The sequence below is a fragment of the Ammodytes marinus genome (genome assembly GCF_949987685.1).
Source record: "Ammodytes marinus genome assembly, chromosome: 7".
Classification (NCBI taxonomy): Eukaryota; Metazoa; Chordata; class Actinopteri; order Uranoscopiformes; family Ammodytidae; genus Ammodytes; species Ammodytes marinus.
In genome coordinates, this window is record NC_137211.1 from 17,349,799 (window position 1) to 17,365,395 (window position 15,597).

Sequence of the window (15,597 nt, forward strand, 5' to 3'; positions counted from 1 at the left end):
TCCTCCTCTTTCCCAGCCTCTGTGGTTCTGGTCAGCCTCTCGCAGCGGTTGTTGACCCTTGAAGGCCAAGTCTGGAGGAATGAGCAGATAAAGTTCCGCCTCAGCATTTTATACCAACCGGTCACTGTCGTCACACCAACGCTGGACTCATTTTTCAGGACCCCTAGTCTCCAATGATGTCACTGATTCGTGCGCAATAATTGATCGCCCTATAGGAGCTGCTGCCCAATCAGTCATTTGAAAAACAAATACAACACTTTAGTAAGATAGACAACAGGTGCTACTACATGATGACTGGATAAGATAAAAAAATAAATAAAAAAAAAGAATGAGTCATCACTCATTCAAAGTTTTCTAATCCTTTTTTCTTTGATAATCTTTGAGTCTTGCAACAGGCTTCAATACTTTTGCATTGCTGCCACTCAGATATCGACATAACATGATGTGGTTCTCAATGTGAAATCTGCAGGTCTCCATAGGGGCGCAAGTAAAAGGCTGCACAGACATGTTTTCATATTTTTCATAACCCCCATAAGGTCAAAGGACTCACACATGAGAGCTGAATCCATCTGGTTCTTCATAGCACAAACAATGCACCCTCTGGTCACTACACAGCTGAATGTGAGAATCTAGGTTTCACATGGAGTGTGAAAAAGGGAATTCGTTTTGGTTTGTTATAAAGCAACCAGAAAAACTAAACGTAGAGATTTCTAAAGTTATTTTGTTTATGTTCATCATTGAGATGTGTAATTTTCAACATGTTCTCTCAAGCATTTAAAAAACATCGGAAGAACTTAAATTTGAAACTACCCAACAGTGTATACAATTAGAACTCAAACAATCAAGGCATTAATCAATGTGTCAATTAGTCGGTAATGGCAACTGTTTTGAATGATCATATCATAACTCTTAATGGTCCAAGCTCAAATGTGAAAATTAGCTGTTTTATTTGGTCCGCAATTATAGTTTGGACAAAATAAATCGCAAGGTGTGGCTTTGTTAAAGGCATTTCTCACTATTTTCTTACATTTTACAAAGTAAACAATTAATGAATTGATGGGGAAAATCACCAGCAGCTCTGACATGAAAATACTCATCAGTTCCAGCTCTAAAAACAAAACAGCTTACCCCACTTAATCAAGCTGCAGCAGTAAAATGTGGCTGACATATTGATGAATGAGTACTAATAGTGACAGTCACAGGAGTACTTTTGATGCTTTAATTCTCCTGGTAATGCTTCTGATAATCTGTTCTATGCTTTCACATTGTGATACTGGTACTTTCACTTGAGTAAAGGAACCGAGTACTTCTTCCACCACCGGTCAAATTTAGTAATATAATAATAATAATAATAATAATAATAATAATAATAATACATTTTATTTATATAGCGCTCTTCTCTCACTCAGAGCGCTTTACAAAAACAAAACAATAAACAAACCAAAAGAACATGTAGAGTTGGGTTGGTGGGTGAACTAGGGGTAGGCAGAGGAGAAGAGATGGGTCTTGAGTTTGGACTGGTGAGATTATAACCCATGCAGCTACATAATCTCTTCTGCTTGGGAAAAGGTGGTTCAATTTGGGAAAACCCAAGCAAGGCAATTACAGCCAATATGCAACTTTTTATTTAAAGATCTCCTATTATACTACTTTTCTGGTCTTAATTTCTTGTTAAAAACTGCTATAGAGCAACCTGACACGAATCACATCACTAAAAACTATGTAGATTTTCGGGAAACGCTTCCTCTCATCTGGGCGATTCAGCATGCTCTGTCAACACTGCGCTTCGGCCATCTCCGCCCCCCCCTCCCCCCTCCCCCTCCTGCCAACCCCACTCCGTTGTGATTGGTTACCTTCCTTCCGGAACACTTTCAGCAGCACGAGGGCGGATTTGAGCAGGAAGGTGGGGGCATGGCCGGAGCGCTCCTCAGCACGTTGCAGCATTACCATACATGGAAAAATCCGCATTTGTGACGACAAGAATGCAGGAAATTTGAACCGATTTGAACAAGTGAATTCTCGACCGGCTGCCCTTGTGTTTCGTGCTCTGCACAGCCACCCCAGACGGTCAGCAGGGAATACGTCTAAATGCATGTAAGTCATTATTTGATACGCTAATATGGTTAAACATGACTATAAATCATTATAACATTGTTTATAGGTCATAAAAGTCGAAAAAGTATTATAGGTCCTGACTGTTTCTATTTCTGTGCAGAAGGAAATGTGTCAGCATCAGCCCGAGACCTCCCCGAAAAAAAAAAAACACCATTGAAGGATATTAACACAGGACATTCGTCTTTTGTCAGTGCTGCTTATAGTGAGTTCACTTAAGCATTGTCACTACTGAGCTGGTTGAAAGTTGACAACTCTTGGTCAGAAAAAAAGCATTTTCAGGAGATTTTGCCCCTCATAAAACTGAGACACTTGAGTTCTCAATCCACACCAACTCTACCACATGAAACTACTGAACTACCTTTATCCATACACAGAGCCCAATCACTCTGCCGTCTGGATGAAAGCCTCCACAGTCACACTCAGTCAGTAATAAAATGTCTGCGTGAATTGAATTGACCATGTAATGCCATAATTATGTGCTTTCAACTTGCTGTCACGTTCAATACTTCAAGCGGGGTTTAGACTCCTGCAGTGTGCCGGCAGTTAAAAACATCAATAGCACGTTGGAAATCATTAGTAATGCTCTACGATAGTTACAACAACAGCACAAAATATTGGATCATAAATCTCTAGCTCCTATAGTTACATTATAATACGTCTTATTTTCCTTTGTGAGGAAACAATTCTAATCTCTGTTTGACATTCTTTTCTTATGTTCAAATGAAAACTATAATTAGATCAATATTCTCTCAGAGGGTGAGGTTTGTTAAGAGTTTCAACATTTTAGTAAGCAAAGCACATCTGTAGTTAAAAAAGTGTTATATTTAACCCCACCAGACGAGTTCACTGTCTCTCTCCTCAGTTTCTCAGTCACAGTGTGAGGGAGGAAGAATAAACCCCTGAGAGCCAAAGACGCCTCTCTGACTGGCAGAGATTTGGTTTTGCTCTGCATTGCCTTTTACAAGTCCACACAGAAAGCAACAGGGGTACAATTAGAATATATCTGATATTTATGGAAATCCACATTCTTTTTCATCTTTCCTGTATGTCCCCTTTCAACTATTAGGGCCATGTGTGTAATGACATGCCCAGAGGAACCAATTAATTGCCCAAGCAGTTTAAAAGGCTAACGTGCATTCCCGACAAAGGAAAATCTGACAGATGTGCTCATTGAACACAGTGTCCTCCTGATACTGAAGATTTAGAACTATTAAAGCAGAGGGAGATGATCGGGCAGCAGGTGTGTGGCAGCATCGAGGTTGTTGCCTGTCTTTCTCCCTTTATCACTGTCAGGCTTTGATCGAAAATTATGCCATCTTTTTTTCTTGACGCGTTCTCATTCATCCTGCACAAAACACGGCACCCTATCAGATTCCTTCGGAGCTGGGAAATCATTCAACAATTAGTATTCCAGTCAGTATTATGAACCTTCCTTGTGTGCTGCGGAAAAAGATAGGTTAAGTATACACCCTGTGCGATGGAAGAAAATAATAGGACTCATTAGGCTCTAGTCCTCTTGCTTACTCTTGTCTTTGTAAGCTACTGTGAACATCTTCAGTGTGTAAAGGAAGTTGACATCTTACATTTCTAAATCCATCTTTTGGTGCAGCTGTCTACTTCTTGAACATCCTTAAATAGGACACACTTTTGTTGTTACATTCCATGTTCCCCCTTGGCTAAGCACTTCTGCTAACCTGTCAGTATTTTGTGATTGACCATTTTCTCACAGCTGTATACAGTATTTCTAACAGGTTACTGCACTCTCTAAAAAGCTCCTTCCCTTGTCATTATCCACCCCACAACATTGGTAGAAAACCATTAATTATGAGCCATGTCTTGTGGGGTTTCCTTTTGTCATTTGGTGCCACTGGCCTGCAGGTTGTTGCCATGGAAATGTGACTTTTAGTTAGTTAACCGGTTGGCTAACTTTTTTAGGCTTGAAACGAGTCTGTCTTTACTTTACTAAACCAGCCTAATTTGCTTCAGACAAAAATGGCAAAATTATAATAACGTTTTTATGAAGTCACAAAAAGTTATAGTTCCACATAGGCTAAATTATTTTGCTTTCCGTAACAATAGATTTGTTAATATTAACATCACTTGGTTTCAAGGTGCTTATCAATTTTAGGATTTTGAAGTGATTCATATCATTTTGAACTGCGTTCAGGAAACAATGGGAAGCCAATGAAGGGACGCTAAAGCTCTTGCTAGTGTTCTGTTGTAATGGTTGCAAAGGCAAAGCAGCTGCATTTTAAACCAATTGTAGATGATTAAGTCCCTTGATTACTGAGTGCAGAACATAATGAAGACAATTGTCAAGCAAGGCTCCTAACAGTTTCAGTTTATTTCATTCCTAGGAAGACTTTTACTACAGTTCAGGATGAGTTGGTGATTAATCATTCTCTTTAGACTGGCTGAAGACTTTAGGTTTGAACATAGAAATAAAAATCTGTGTCACACACACGACCACTTAACTAAAGATAGAAGCAAGATAAGACATTTGCATATTGCTTCAAGACCTGAATGATCCCAGAGAGGAAACTGGTCCTACGCGACAACTACAATATGACAAAGGATTGATTTTGTTGCATCTTTGTTAAATTGCTTCAAATTATACTGTATGTCCTCTCAAGTATTACTCTGATCATCTCCACTGACATAATTCACATGTATTTTCAATAGAGCATTTTGCTGTTCTGCGGACTATTACATTGAAACAGATTTTTCAGTTAGGAGGTTTTATATTATCATATGTCAGGTTGACCAGGATATCATCATGCAGGATGTGATCTTATTTTGCTTCATAATATGTAGTTTCAGTGACTCACTGAACACGGGCAAGGGTGAAAAACCTCCTAAAGATGAACTTAAGAGGAAGCTTTAAAACCGACATATCTTGTCCCCATCTCTGATTTCACATGGGGCATTAATATTTAAACCTGCATTAACTGATTTGTTTTGGGCTTCATTGTCACAAGCTGAAAATGCAAGGCAAGTTGATTTACGTATATAGCACAAACAATTCACACTTACAAAGCAATTCAAAGTGCTTTACAGGAGCATAAGATACATGAAGATTAAACATTAGTAATTGCATTTAAGAGATAATAAAAACAAAGAGCTAATACATGCAGAAAAAATGTTAATTGCATAAAAAATTATAGGTTCAAAAACACAACACTTACACATTATCACATTATATAGTTCATGTATACAGTGTATGCAAATAGTTGCTTATGCACATCAAGCAGTCATTGAGCAACATTAGTATTCATTTTAGAGCCAATATTCTCTTTTATATTCTCAATTTTTTAAATTAATTTAACTATTAAGTAGTCAGAGTAGGTAACAGGTGGGGTTAAAGAGTTTAAAATGTTCAAGAAGCATACCTCAATAATCTATAAACTTCAGGTGGTGAACAATGCCAGCTTTAAAATAGGCATCTCAGGACTTACTGCTTAATAATTCTCTATAATTGCAGTCCAAGTAGTAGAAATAATGCTTGTCTATAGTATCTCTTTCAGTCCTTGGAATAAAGCATGTTTTTTATTGTTGCTAAAGAACAGATGAGCTCAGAAAAGGAGGGTCAATAAAAAAGGTCTTCACAAAGTTCATTGAAACTCCCCGAAAGTGGAGAGTCGGTCTGTGGACAGGTGAAAATTCCAACACCTCAGTGTGTTTTCGTAGACACTTCAGAGCAAAGCAGGTCACAGGTGGTGAGTTGAAAGACAAGACATCTAAATGTGTCCGCAGTGGATGACGTCAGACACCAGAAAACAACAAGAAAAAACAACTACACATAAATAAACAAATGGAAAAGGGAGTGTGTGTGCATAGCGTGCTAACCCTGTGACTGAAGAAGTGACACAGGCCTGACAGGGGTCACTGTGGCGGGGGAATGATTGACAGCCTACAGGGTGTACTGGTGGAGACGCATGGCTGGATGTGTTTGTGCGTGGGTCAAAGGTCAGGACAGGAAAATAGACTCAGTTTTAGTGGCAAAGTTGTTATATATATATATATATATATATATATATATATATATATATATATATATATATATATATATATATATATATATATATATATATATAATGCAGGAATTTCAAAGACAGCTTCTAATTCACGATTATTTCCAGTTGAAACCTTTTGGTCACCTTCCTTCAAGTTCAAGTGTACTACTTCATGGTTGTGCACAATCTTATTTTGTATAAATGGTTTCCTTTTGATTTATAATATTTGACCTGCAGTGCTTAGTGGGTGTCTAGAGTCAAATGAGGAGAAAGAAGAGTGGATGAGTGACTGTCAATGCACTCACAATGGGTTCTTAAAGGGCTCACACAGTAGGGGTGGTTTACAGCAGCCCCCTGCAGCTGTTTAGGAAAAAACAAGACTGTCAAAAGACTTTGATGCGTACACACTGCAACTGCAAAATTATTTCAGAGGGGGCTGTGACGTCAAGTTAAGCAATGTTTGTTTCACAACTAACCCTGCCATTTTTACTGCGCCCAGTCAACAATTTGATGAAAGATATAAGAGTTTGAAAACCAGCCATGCATTTGGACAAAAATTAAGCAGCTCCCTCCACATTGAGCCCATTAGGCATTCTCATGCATATTGACAAGCGTTTTATTATTTTCTGACAAGTGTCAAATCCATTAGGATAGGTAATGTGTGTCATTGGATAATCAGAATATTCTTTCTTTTTATCACAACTATTTCCTTTAATGTGATATTTTTTATTTTGCCATTAAGTATCCAAACTCCTGGACTAATGCCTTATTTCCACATACACAGGAGAGAAAGAGCATTTTACATTATTCTTTTTCACATTTCATCCGTCTTTAGCCGTGTGTCTGTTGCGCTGAGAATCTCATTATCTCTCAATAACCTGAGAGGCGCCGGTGTGTTTCTTCAGCCGGAGACTATGATTAGTGCACTACTACCACATGCTATAGCTCACTTATCATCGCGCTTCCTCTCTCTCTCCCTCTGTGACTTCGCAGCCCTCCATCACAGTCAGGTGGTGTCTGGAACCAGCCATAATCTTTGTAGATTGAGCTGATCTTTCAGTCTCACGCCTCGGCTGAAATGGCAGATGTGAGCTTTTAGATACGTCATTATTCAGGAGTGATGAATGGGAAAATATTTCACTGAAATATAAGTTCCATAAAGAGTCCTTAATCAGAGTGCTGTGGAATAAAAACCTCTATCCTATCAAGTCGTTATGTCATATAATTGAGTCCTAAATCCCATATTTTCTTTACAAAAATGATTCAAAGTTTGGTAAGATTATTTTAACCTGTCCAGTGGACAATCAGACTGAATTGTTCTTGAATTCATATTAGAATCATCTTTTAAATGGCTAAACTAAATCATCTTTATTATTAGACTCAAAACCTATAGAAAATCAAGTGTGAATTGTATTAATACTAGAGGTGGGCATAGATTAATTTTTTTAATCTAGATTAATCTAGATTAATTTTGGAATTAATCTAGATTAATCTAGATTAAAATGGCTCATTTGAATTCATTCATAATATGTGTGTGCTCCTAAATAATGACTCAAAGTAAGTCTTTGAGAACGTGTTTCTCAAGCCAGGTGGCGCATCAGACCAGGGGCTCATCTCCTGTTTCCAACATGTATCACAAACTGCTTGAGGAAGCTGTTCTACTATGATAATTGGTGATGAAAATAAATAATGTTCAACAAGATGTTACATAGTAACGCGTTACCGGCATCGGACCTCTTTTTTCAGTAACGAGTAATCTAACGCGTTACTATCTCCAAACCAGTAATCAGATTAAAGTTACTCATCAAAGTCACTGTGCGTTACTTTTTCTGTCATTTTCCTTAGTGAAACATTTTACATAACTGCACAAGTGACTGCGATTGCGATTTTATGTAAATAAATGTGCGCGCATGTGTCTCTAAACTCTCCAACTGCTCCAACCGCTCCTCTCGTCTTTTTGGTAGCGCCCCTCGTCTCTGCCATGCAGCGTGTGTGTGTGCCTGTGTCTGTGTCTGTGTGTGTGTGTGTGTGCAGCAGCATTACGGCCGAGTCGAACTGTGGCGCAAAACAAAGTTTTCCCCCCGATGAAATATAGCGTCTGCTATGGGGATATTTAGGATTCGGGTACGGTGACGTTGACGTTGAAGAGATAGAAGTGTTTAAAACTTGGAAACTTATAGTCACGTGGCGACCGGTGGCCACACACACCCACCCTGCGTTCCAATACCCGATTGTGTCGTGGGCAAGTGATGGAGAGAGAGATAGCGGCGGGTGTGTGAGAGAAGCTTCGCCCCTCGTCTCTGACATGCAGCGTGTGTGTCTGTGTGTGTGTGTGTGTGTGTGTGTGTGTGTGTGTGTGTGTGTGTGTGTGTGTGTGTGTGTGCAGCAGCATTACGGCCGAGTCTAAACTGAACTGTACAAATGACTGGCTCCCTGAGCCGAACAGGAGGTGGAATAAGAGATTAACGGCGATATTTTTTTTATCGCCGATAAGAGTCTGGCGTTAACGCAGCACGTTAACGCCGATAACGGCCCACCACTAATTAATACCTTTGCATTGTCGTGTTTTTAGATACTAACACTTTCCAAGAACAATTATTGTAATCAATGGATGCATGTGCAAAACAGGCTTAAACTATTTAGCAAACATTCAGAGATTTTTGTACTTGCTTTAAGAAGACTTGGCTTTTGGACTAATTAACAGACGCATTGGTTTGTTTGGATTGGGAGTTGTTCAGATACAGCAATGGTACAGTTTGGTTTAGCTGGATTCGATCAAAGTCTGGCGTTTAAAGCAGCTAAACATACAGTATTTTAACGATGTACCAGGTGACTACTTCTGTTAAAAAAGGGTTGAGTTTGTGGGGAAGAGTTATCACCCGACTGCAGATATTCTCATTTCTCACCAAGATGGAGCAATAAGGCATCTGTTTAGGCTCATTTGTTTTGGCTTTCCAGCCTGCAACTTTACTGTTTTCTTTGGTTGCTATAAAGAGCAGTTAAAGCGCTTCTTATTTCCCTTAAGAGATAGTGGCAGCCAAAGTAGAGCTGAAGGGAGAATGAATATTGGGCTTATTAGCTCAAACTGAATGCTAATGTTGCTCCTTATCGCTGACATGTTATATCCTTATCAACTTGGTGATATGATGTTATTGTTTTTGTGCTGCCCACAAAGGGACAATAAATGAAACGCGATTTATTGAGACTGTGCACACTGTCTTCTATCTCTCATTTGCCTCGAAATGTGAAGCATTTATTGAAGCTTTTACTCAGAATTTTGTTTTCTATGGTTGTCATATTGGTTTGTTATAGTCAGACGATACTTACTTTACATGACAGTCCATGTTTCTGTGCCTAGAGCCACTGTACTTTCCTGCAGTATCTAACTTCAGATTTCCGAGTCTCCACCAGACATTACAGGGTTTTAGACTTTCGAACCTTAAAACATTAACACATTACATAATCCATCACAAGCATATTTTACCCTCAGACTATCCCATTTACATGAATCTCGGAGAGATCTGGTGCTTGAATTAAAGTCCCCTCTTTATATTTTTAGCCTTTTGTGGTCCTCAGTGGCTGTGCGGGGATGTGTGAGGGTGTAACAGGAAAGGGATTTGCTACCCGTGTTTCATTTTCAGCACATGAAGAAATCTGTAGCTGCAACGTCACATGTCAACCATCCTTCTTGTGTATGAAACCAGTTGGGATCACAGACATCTCAAGGAAGTCCTTCTCTCTTATCCCACTTTAAACATCCCTTAGCTTAATTAATCTAATTAGGGGGGAGTGGTCGATTGCAAAGCAGATTAAAAGGGTTTTTTATCATTAAATGTAAATACCAACACATGCAAATGGTGTTATCTTCCTCGCCATCATCTTCCTCTGCAGCGGGTGGAGCAGATATGTCATACTTATTGCACACAAGCACACGAGAGAAATACTTCCCCTGCGTTTTCAGCGATGGCTCATCAGAAACACAATGAGCCTTTAAAGTATTTCTGTTTGGAGAAATCTAAGAAAGTATAACTGTCTGGGAAGCACAGCTGCTAGTATAAACATTGTTTTCTATCAGCCTGGCAAAATGGGCTGGAGCTTCAGGTGAAATGGGCCAATTAAACGGAGAGCTAAATGCATTCTGTCTGGATGAAAATATCTTATTCTCCATCATTTTAACCATCAATGTATTCACACACCACCTTAAGTTGTCTCCTCCTGTTATACTAACTTCTACACTATAACGTCTAATACTGTTACACCCACTATTATGTCCAGGCCATGCCATGACCTCATACTTCTTGTAGCTGACCCTCTTACCAAACCTCTTCATGCTCTGCTCCCTCTGGAGCCCTCTGGAGGTCATGATCTGATTGAGCAAGAAAAACAACATTATCTGCTAAAAGTAAAAAATAAAAATAAAATAAATTCGAAGTTCCTTAAACCTCATAATGCTACTATTGCTGACACTATTCATAATACTTGCAGGGGACCAGTGAAGAGAGAATAACACCAATCGCTTCTTGTTATAAAAATAATAAATAAATAACAGTTAATACACAAGTCTGTACTAGTCCTATCCATATCTCCAAAAACCAACATTAAGAATATCACAAACCAACTGTCTGACAAATGCAAAGCTTTAAATAAGGGCAATAATAAGGCTTACAGTTTCACACTGGAGATAATAATGGAATGCTGCATTACTGGATAAAATAAGGTTTTAATAGTTTTGTGGATCTATAATCTTAAAACTGCAAATATGTGCCATTATCCCCATATTTAAACAATATGCCCCCTCCCCTTTACGACTGTCTTTTCTCTCTTTACTTTATAACAGATAGAGTTGTCACAAAGATTGTCCGAACACGTGAATAGAGCCTTGAAAGCAATAACATCCGATTCTCGTATCAGTCCTGGAATCAGCAAAGCAGTGTTATCAATGCTTTTCTTTTCCTTCTTTTCCCCCCATCTTAACCATCTAACAAACAAACCACAACATGAACAAGCACAGACCCTCACACTACTTGACCTGTTTTGTTTTGTTGGTGTTTTTATTAAGCCCTCAACCAAAAGATGGACTTCAGGGAGGCATGAAGAGGACTTCTTGATTTTGTCTTAAAGTCGAATGCGAGCAGCTATTTATGTCTGCCACATCATCAATGATCAATGGTTGAGGCAGTACGAATAACAGACTACACAGATCCAATAATGGATGATAGATCAGCAACAGCCTTTTCCACATGCTCATCTAGACAGGAATGGGTTAAACATGTATTCCCAATTCACGTCACACATGGAGGATAAAGGATGAGTCAGACCAGGTGTGCTGAAAGCTGCCAGGAAATGGCTCCCATGAGAAACCAACCCAAGCAGCTAAAACGCACCACAAATAAGACCTGTACTCTGTCCTGAATTTTTACTTCTACTACTTGATGAAAAAACCAAGTGGAACATAGATTCTGGACGTACATAATGTTGTATGAAGTTCTACTTTTCAGCATATATGGACACATACAGATGAGAATTTGCTTTATCCCTTATAATGGCGTCTTGAGTTTGAAAAGACCACCTGGGTAGTCAATACAATCGATGAGGAACCCTTAGATATGTGATTGCAGCAGCAGGCGGTGATTCTCCCTATTGACCTATTCCCAGGAGACTGCTAAGGGGAAGGTCCTGTCTGCTCTGTCAGTTGTGGTGAGGCCGTAACCTAAAAAAACAATACTCCAACTCCTTAATTTGCTGTCACTACTGAAAAGGATGCACGTGTATCAGTTATAATAATGTTGTCTTCATTAAATTAGCATCAATTGAAAGCCCATTTGGGTCACAACAACTATTGTACTCCAGATTCATCTTTGCTAATGAGGTTGTTTTAAGTTGATGTTCTGCATCTATTGTCATGCCCTCCGTATTTGGACCACATTGTATCACTCTGACATCTGACAAGTCTGTGGTCTCCTGGGATGACATCACAGCTGTTGTTTACAGTAAAGAGCAGCACTGACAGGGTCTTCTGTTTCAGCAACGTAATTGTCCACAGGCATTGGCGAAGATAAACTGTCTCTATGTGATGTTGGATGAAGGTTGTAAAGGTCAGACTGCAAAGGGTTGATTTCAAGGGCCAGACAATCGTGTTTTGTCTGGATTGAACTTTTGTCTTAACTCTGTAAGATGCCAATAGAATTGTATAGCCTTGGAAGTCAGGCAGCAAGTATTCATCAGAAGTGGCCCACTGCTTCAACCGAAGACCTTTCCGTCAGAGTAAACCATTATATTGCAAGTTAAAAGACGCTCAATGGTTTGTTTTCCGGCCCAGCGGCTTCACAGGAAGCCCTTATGGAGAAAAAAATATATTTATCTGAGTTTAAATGAACGTAGTCATAGCTTTTCTATTGTAATTAGCTTTTTTTCATGAAAGCCGTTCCTAAATTAATGGATTAACATAATTGTCTCGTGGGAGTTGATGTTTTTTAATTAGTAAAGTTAGGCGGGCGAGGAGGTTGCAAGTGCCCACCACTTACAGTTTGTCCACATTTATATGTCGTTTTTAATTTTATCGATTTTCTAAAAACTCATGAACAAAGGATTAACCTATAAGGCAAGCTTTGGCTAAGCAGGGAATTCTTAGTATTCATTTTCAGTTTTGGTCTCTTCATGTGTTTAGTTTACAAGAAAATAAAAATAAAAACTCAATATGATCAACTGCTCCTAACAAAGATGGATTCTTTCAGAGTTATCGTGTAGTTGAAAGAAATGGGTATGTTTTAGGCGGGAAGTTAAGTTGGGTAAGACTGAAAAAAGTGGGACAGATGTGAATCAACTGAATCAGAAAATCACTTTACATTAGCCCTTTGTTGCTCCTTAAGCGCTATTGAGCTGCACAGAAAGTAAGCTGATTTCAGAAAAAGGGCTGCTAAAGAAAACATAAAGGCGACATGATTGGGGTGTAGGCGGCTTCCTTATTGTCCAGTGCTGCACCAACACACAAGGTTTTTGTCCCCACAGGAAATAGCCATTTATCCACTGTTTCATAGATGCCATGAATGAGATTGGATTTTCTTTCTTCTTTTTTTCCACAGTCAAGTTTCTAAATAACATAGGATTCAAATTGTTGGCTCAGACTGATGCCCAAGAAGAATGTTTTCTTGTGGCTGACCTATTCCCCTGTCTATGCATGATGCTCTTATTCCCATGGGGAAAAAGTTCAAATGTCACATTAAAATAAAAATAAAATAAAATCTTAAGTGTCCCTGCCATGTTATGCTTCCTTCATAGGTTTTCATAGGTTTTCCTCCAGCTCTCAAACTGTGTGGATCTCAATTTCTGTAGTTACAATCAGTTAGTATGACGCATTGAGGTGTATAAGAAAACACATTGCAGGAGATTTTTTTTTCTGCAGTTAATGTGACTTAGCTATCAGAGATAATAGCTTTGTGATCACATCCAGTGACTTCCAGTCTTTCGTCAGGGCCATGCTCCGCTCACGCCCAAGGAGATTGATTCTCAGCCTGCTTTCACAACTCTGATTGGCTTTTGTTGAGGGAGATTTGAGTGCTGCAGAGCTGTCAGTGTAGTTTGCAAAAAACTTACTTGCGGTTTGGTTCACTGTAATTGGTTTCGGTGAATGAGCAAAATAGAGAAATCACGAAGACTCAAATTGAGCCCCTTCTACTTGATACTTGACTCCAATTTGTTCGATTTAAGATCTTAATGCATGACCTTTTTAGAAAATGTGGAAGGCTATATAACATTATTATCTTACCCACTGTATGCCCCAGACATACGATGCAAACGTTTCCTTTGTTGTTTACTGGTCTAACAGAGAGGAAAGGTCTAGATTTCATAGTGTTTTGTGCCCAGTCTCACGCCCCGTGCACCACCCTCTTCCTCCCTGGCATCACGTCCGTGCTCGCTGTCAGAAGCCCCTGTCACTGTCCTGCCACCCGAACGCCTGCCTCTGCCACACTGATGGAGTGGAGAAACAGCCAGGCTGACAGTCATGGTGACTCACCAGCCCCAAATGGATTCTCCAAAAACACCCTTAACCTCTGAAAGAACAGTATGTATACATGTTCAAGTATGATTGACAATCGCTTTGTTTAACTCCACAAAAATAAATTTTACAAGATTTGGAGATCAACGCTATACAGAAAGTTTGTATTTACCTGCCTAGCAAGCTGTGAGTTTGGGAGATTTTATTTACATTTTCCCCCTGAAAAAATATAAACCTCTCTTGAAAGTCACACATACAGTATACAATAAACACACGTCTTTTCTCAACCAAGTGAAAACTAAAACTTCAGGCACAAGCACAAAGAGTCTGGTCTCATTAATAATGTGTGGATTCTTGCTTCATCATTATTGTTTTGGCCTACCTAAGTTTCAAATTCAGAATACCGATTTATGGTCCAAAATGTTATGCTATATCACAGTTACATAGATGTGGGTTCAAATTGGGTTGATTATATGTTCTGTTCTGTGCTTTTCTTTGATGTCTTTAAATATTTCCTTATATTTAATATTTAAATACATAAAATACAATAGCTATATTATTGTTAATAATTCCTTATATTTACACATTTCCTTTTTCCAGTGGTGTACTGTTGGAGAGTACTTTTTTTTTTTTTTTTTTACCTTTATTTATACAGGTATATCCCATTGAGTCCAAAGACTCTTTTGAGTCTTTGGACTCAATGGGATATACCTTGGATTATACTTGGATTTCTGATGCTCAAGGATACATTTCTTATAGGAAATTCATGAAAATCAATACGGTATGTCACTGTGTCTGGTGATTCACCCATAAACCCTGAACTGAAAATGTATGGATTCAGATGAACTTTTACCCTCAGCATCTGAGACTGAACAGAAATAATTCCGTTCTGGGAAGACTGCAGAAACCAGAGCTGGGTTCTTTCAAATGTATTTCTTGCACTACAAAGGATTATGATCAGGGAAGATTATTCAATCCTTTTGATGATTCTGAGGTTTGGAGACTGTAAAGATGTGTTTGGGATTATTCGTCATATTTATCAGGCAATCAAATCAAAAGCCTTGGAATTTACATAAAATGTAATGTAATGATAATATCGTTTAATATTTTAATCTAATAGTATATGAATGATCTATGTATTTGTGTGCATGTGTGCTGCTTGTGTGTTGCTGGTCCTGCATGCAATCTTCACTGTGGAAGGAAACAAGCTTTTAAAAGCTGTTTCACATTTTAAATATTTAGGAATAACTGTGGACGCACAGCTCTCATTTAAGAAACATGTGAAGCAGGTGTGTAATAGAGTCAAATTCAATTTAAGGAATTTTAGGTACATCAGGAACCAGCTCCCTCTAGATGCAGCAAAACTTTACATGCACTCCATGATCTTTTCACACATCTCATACTGTATTACAAGCTGGTCACAAACTGGAAAAACAACACTTGCTCCACTGCAAACACTTTACAAACAAACAC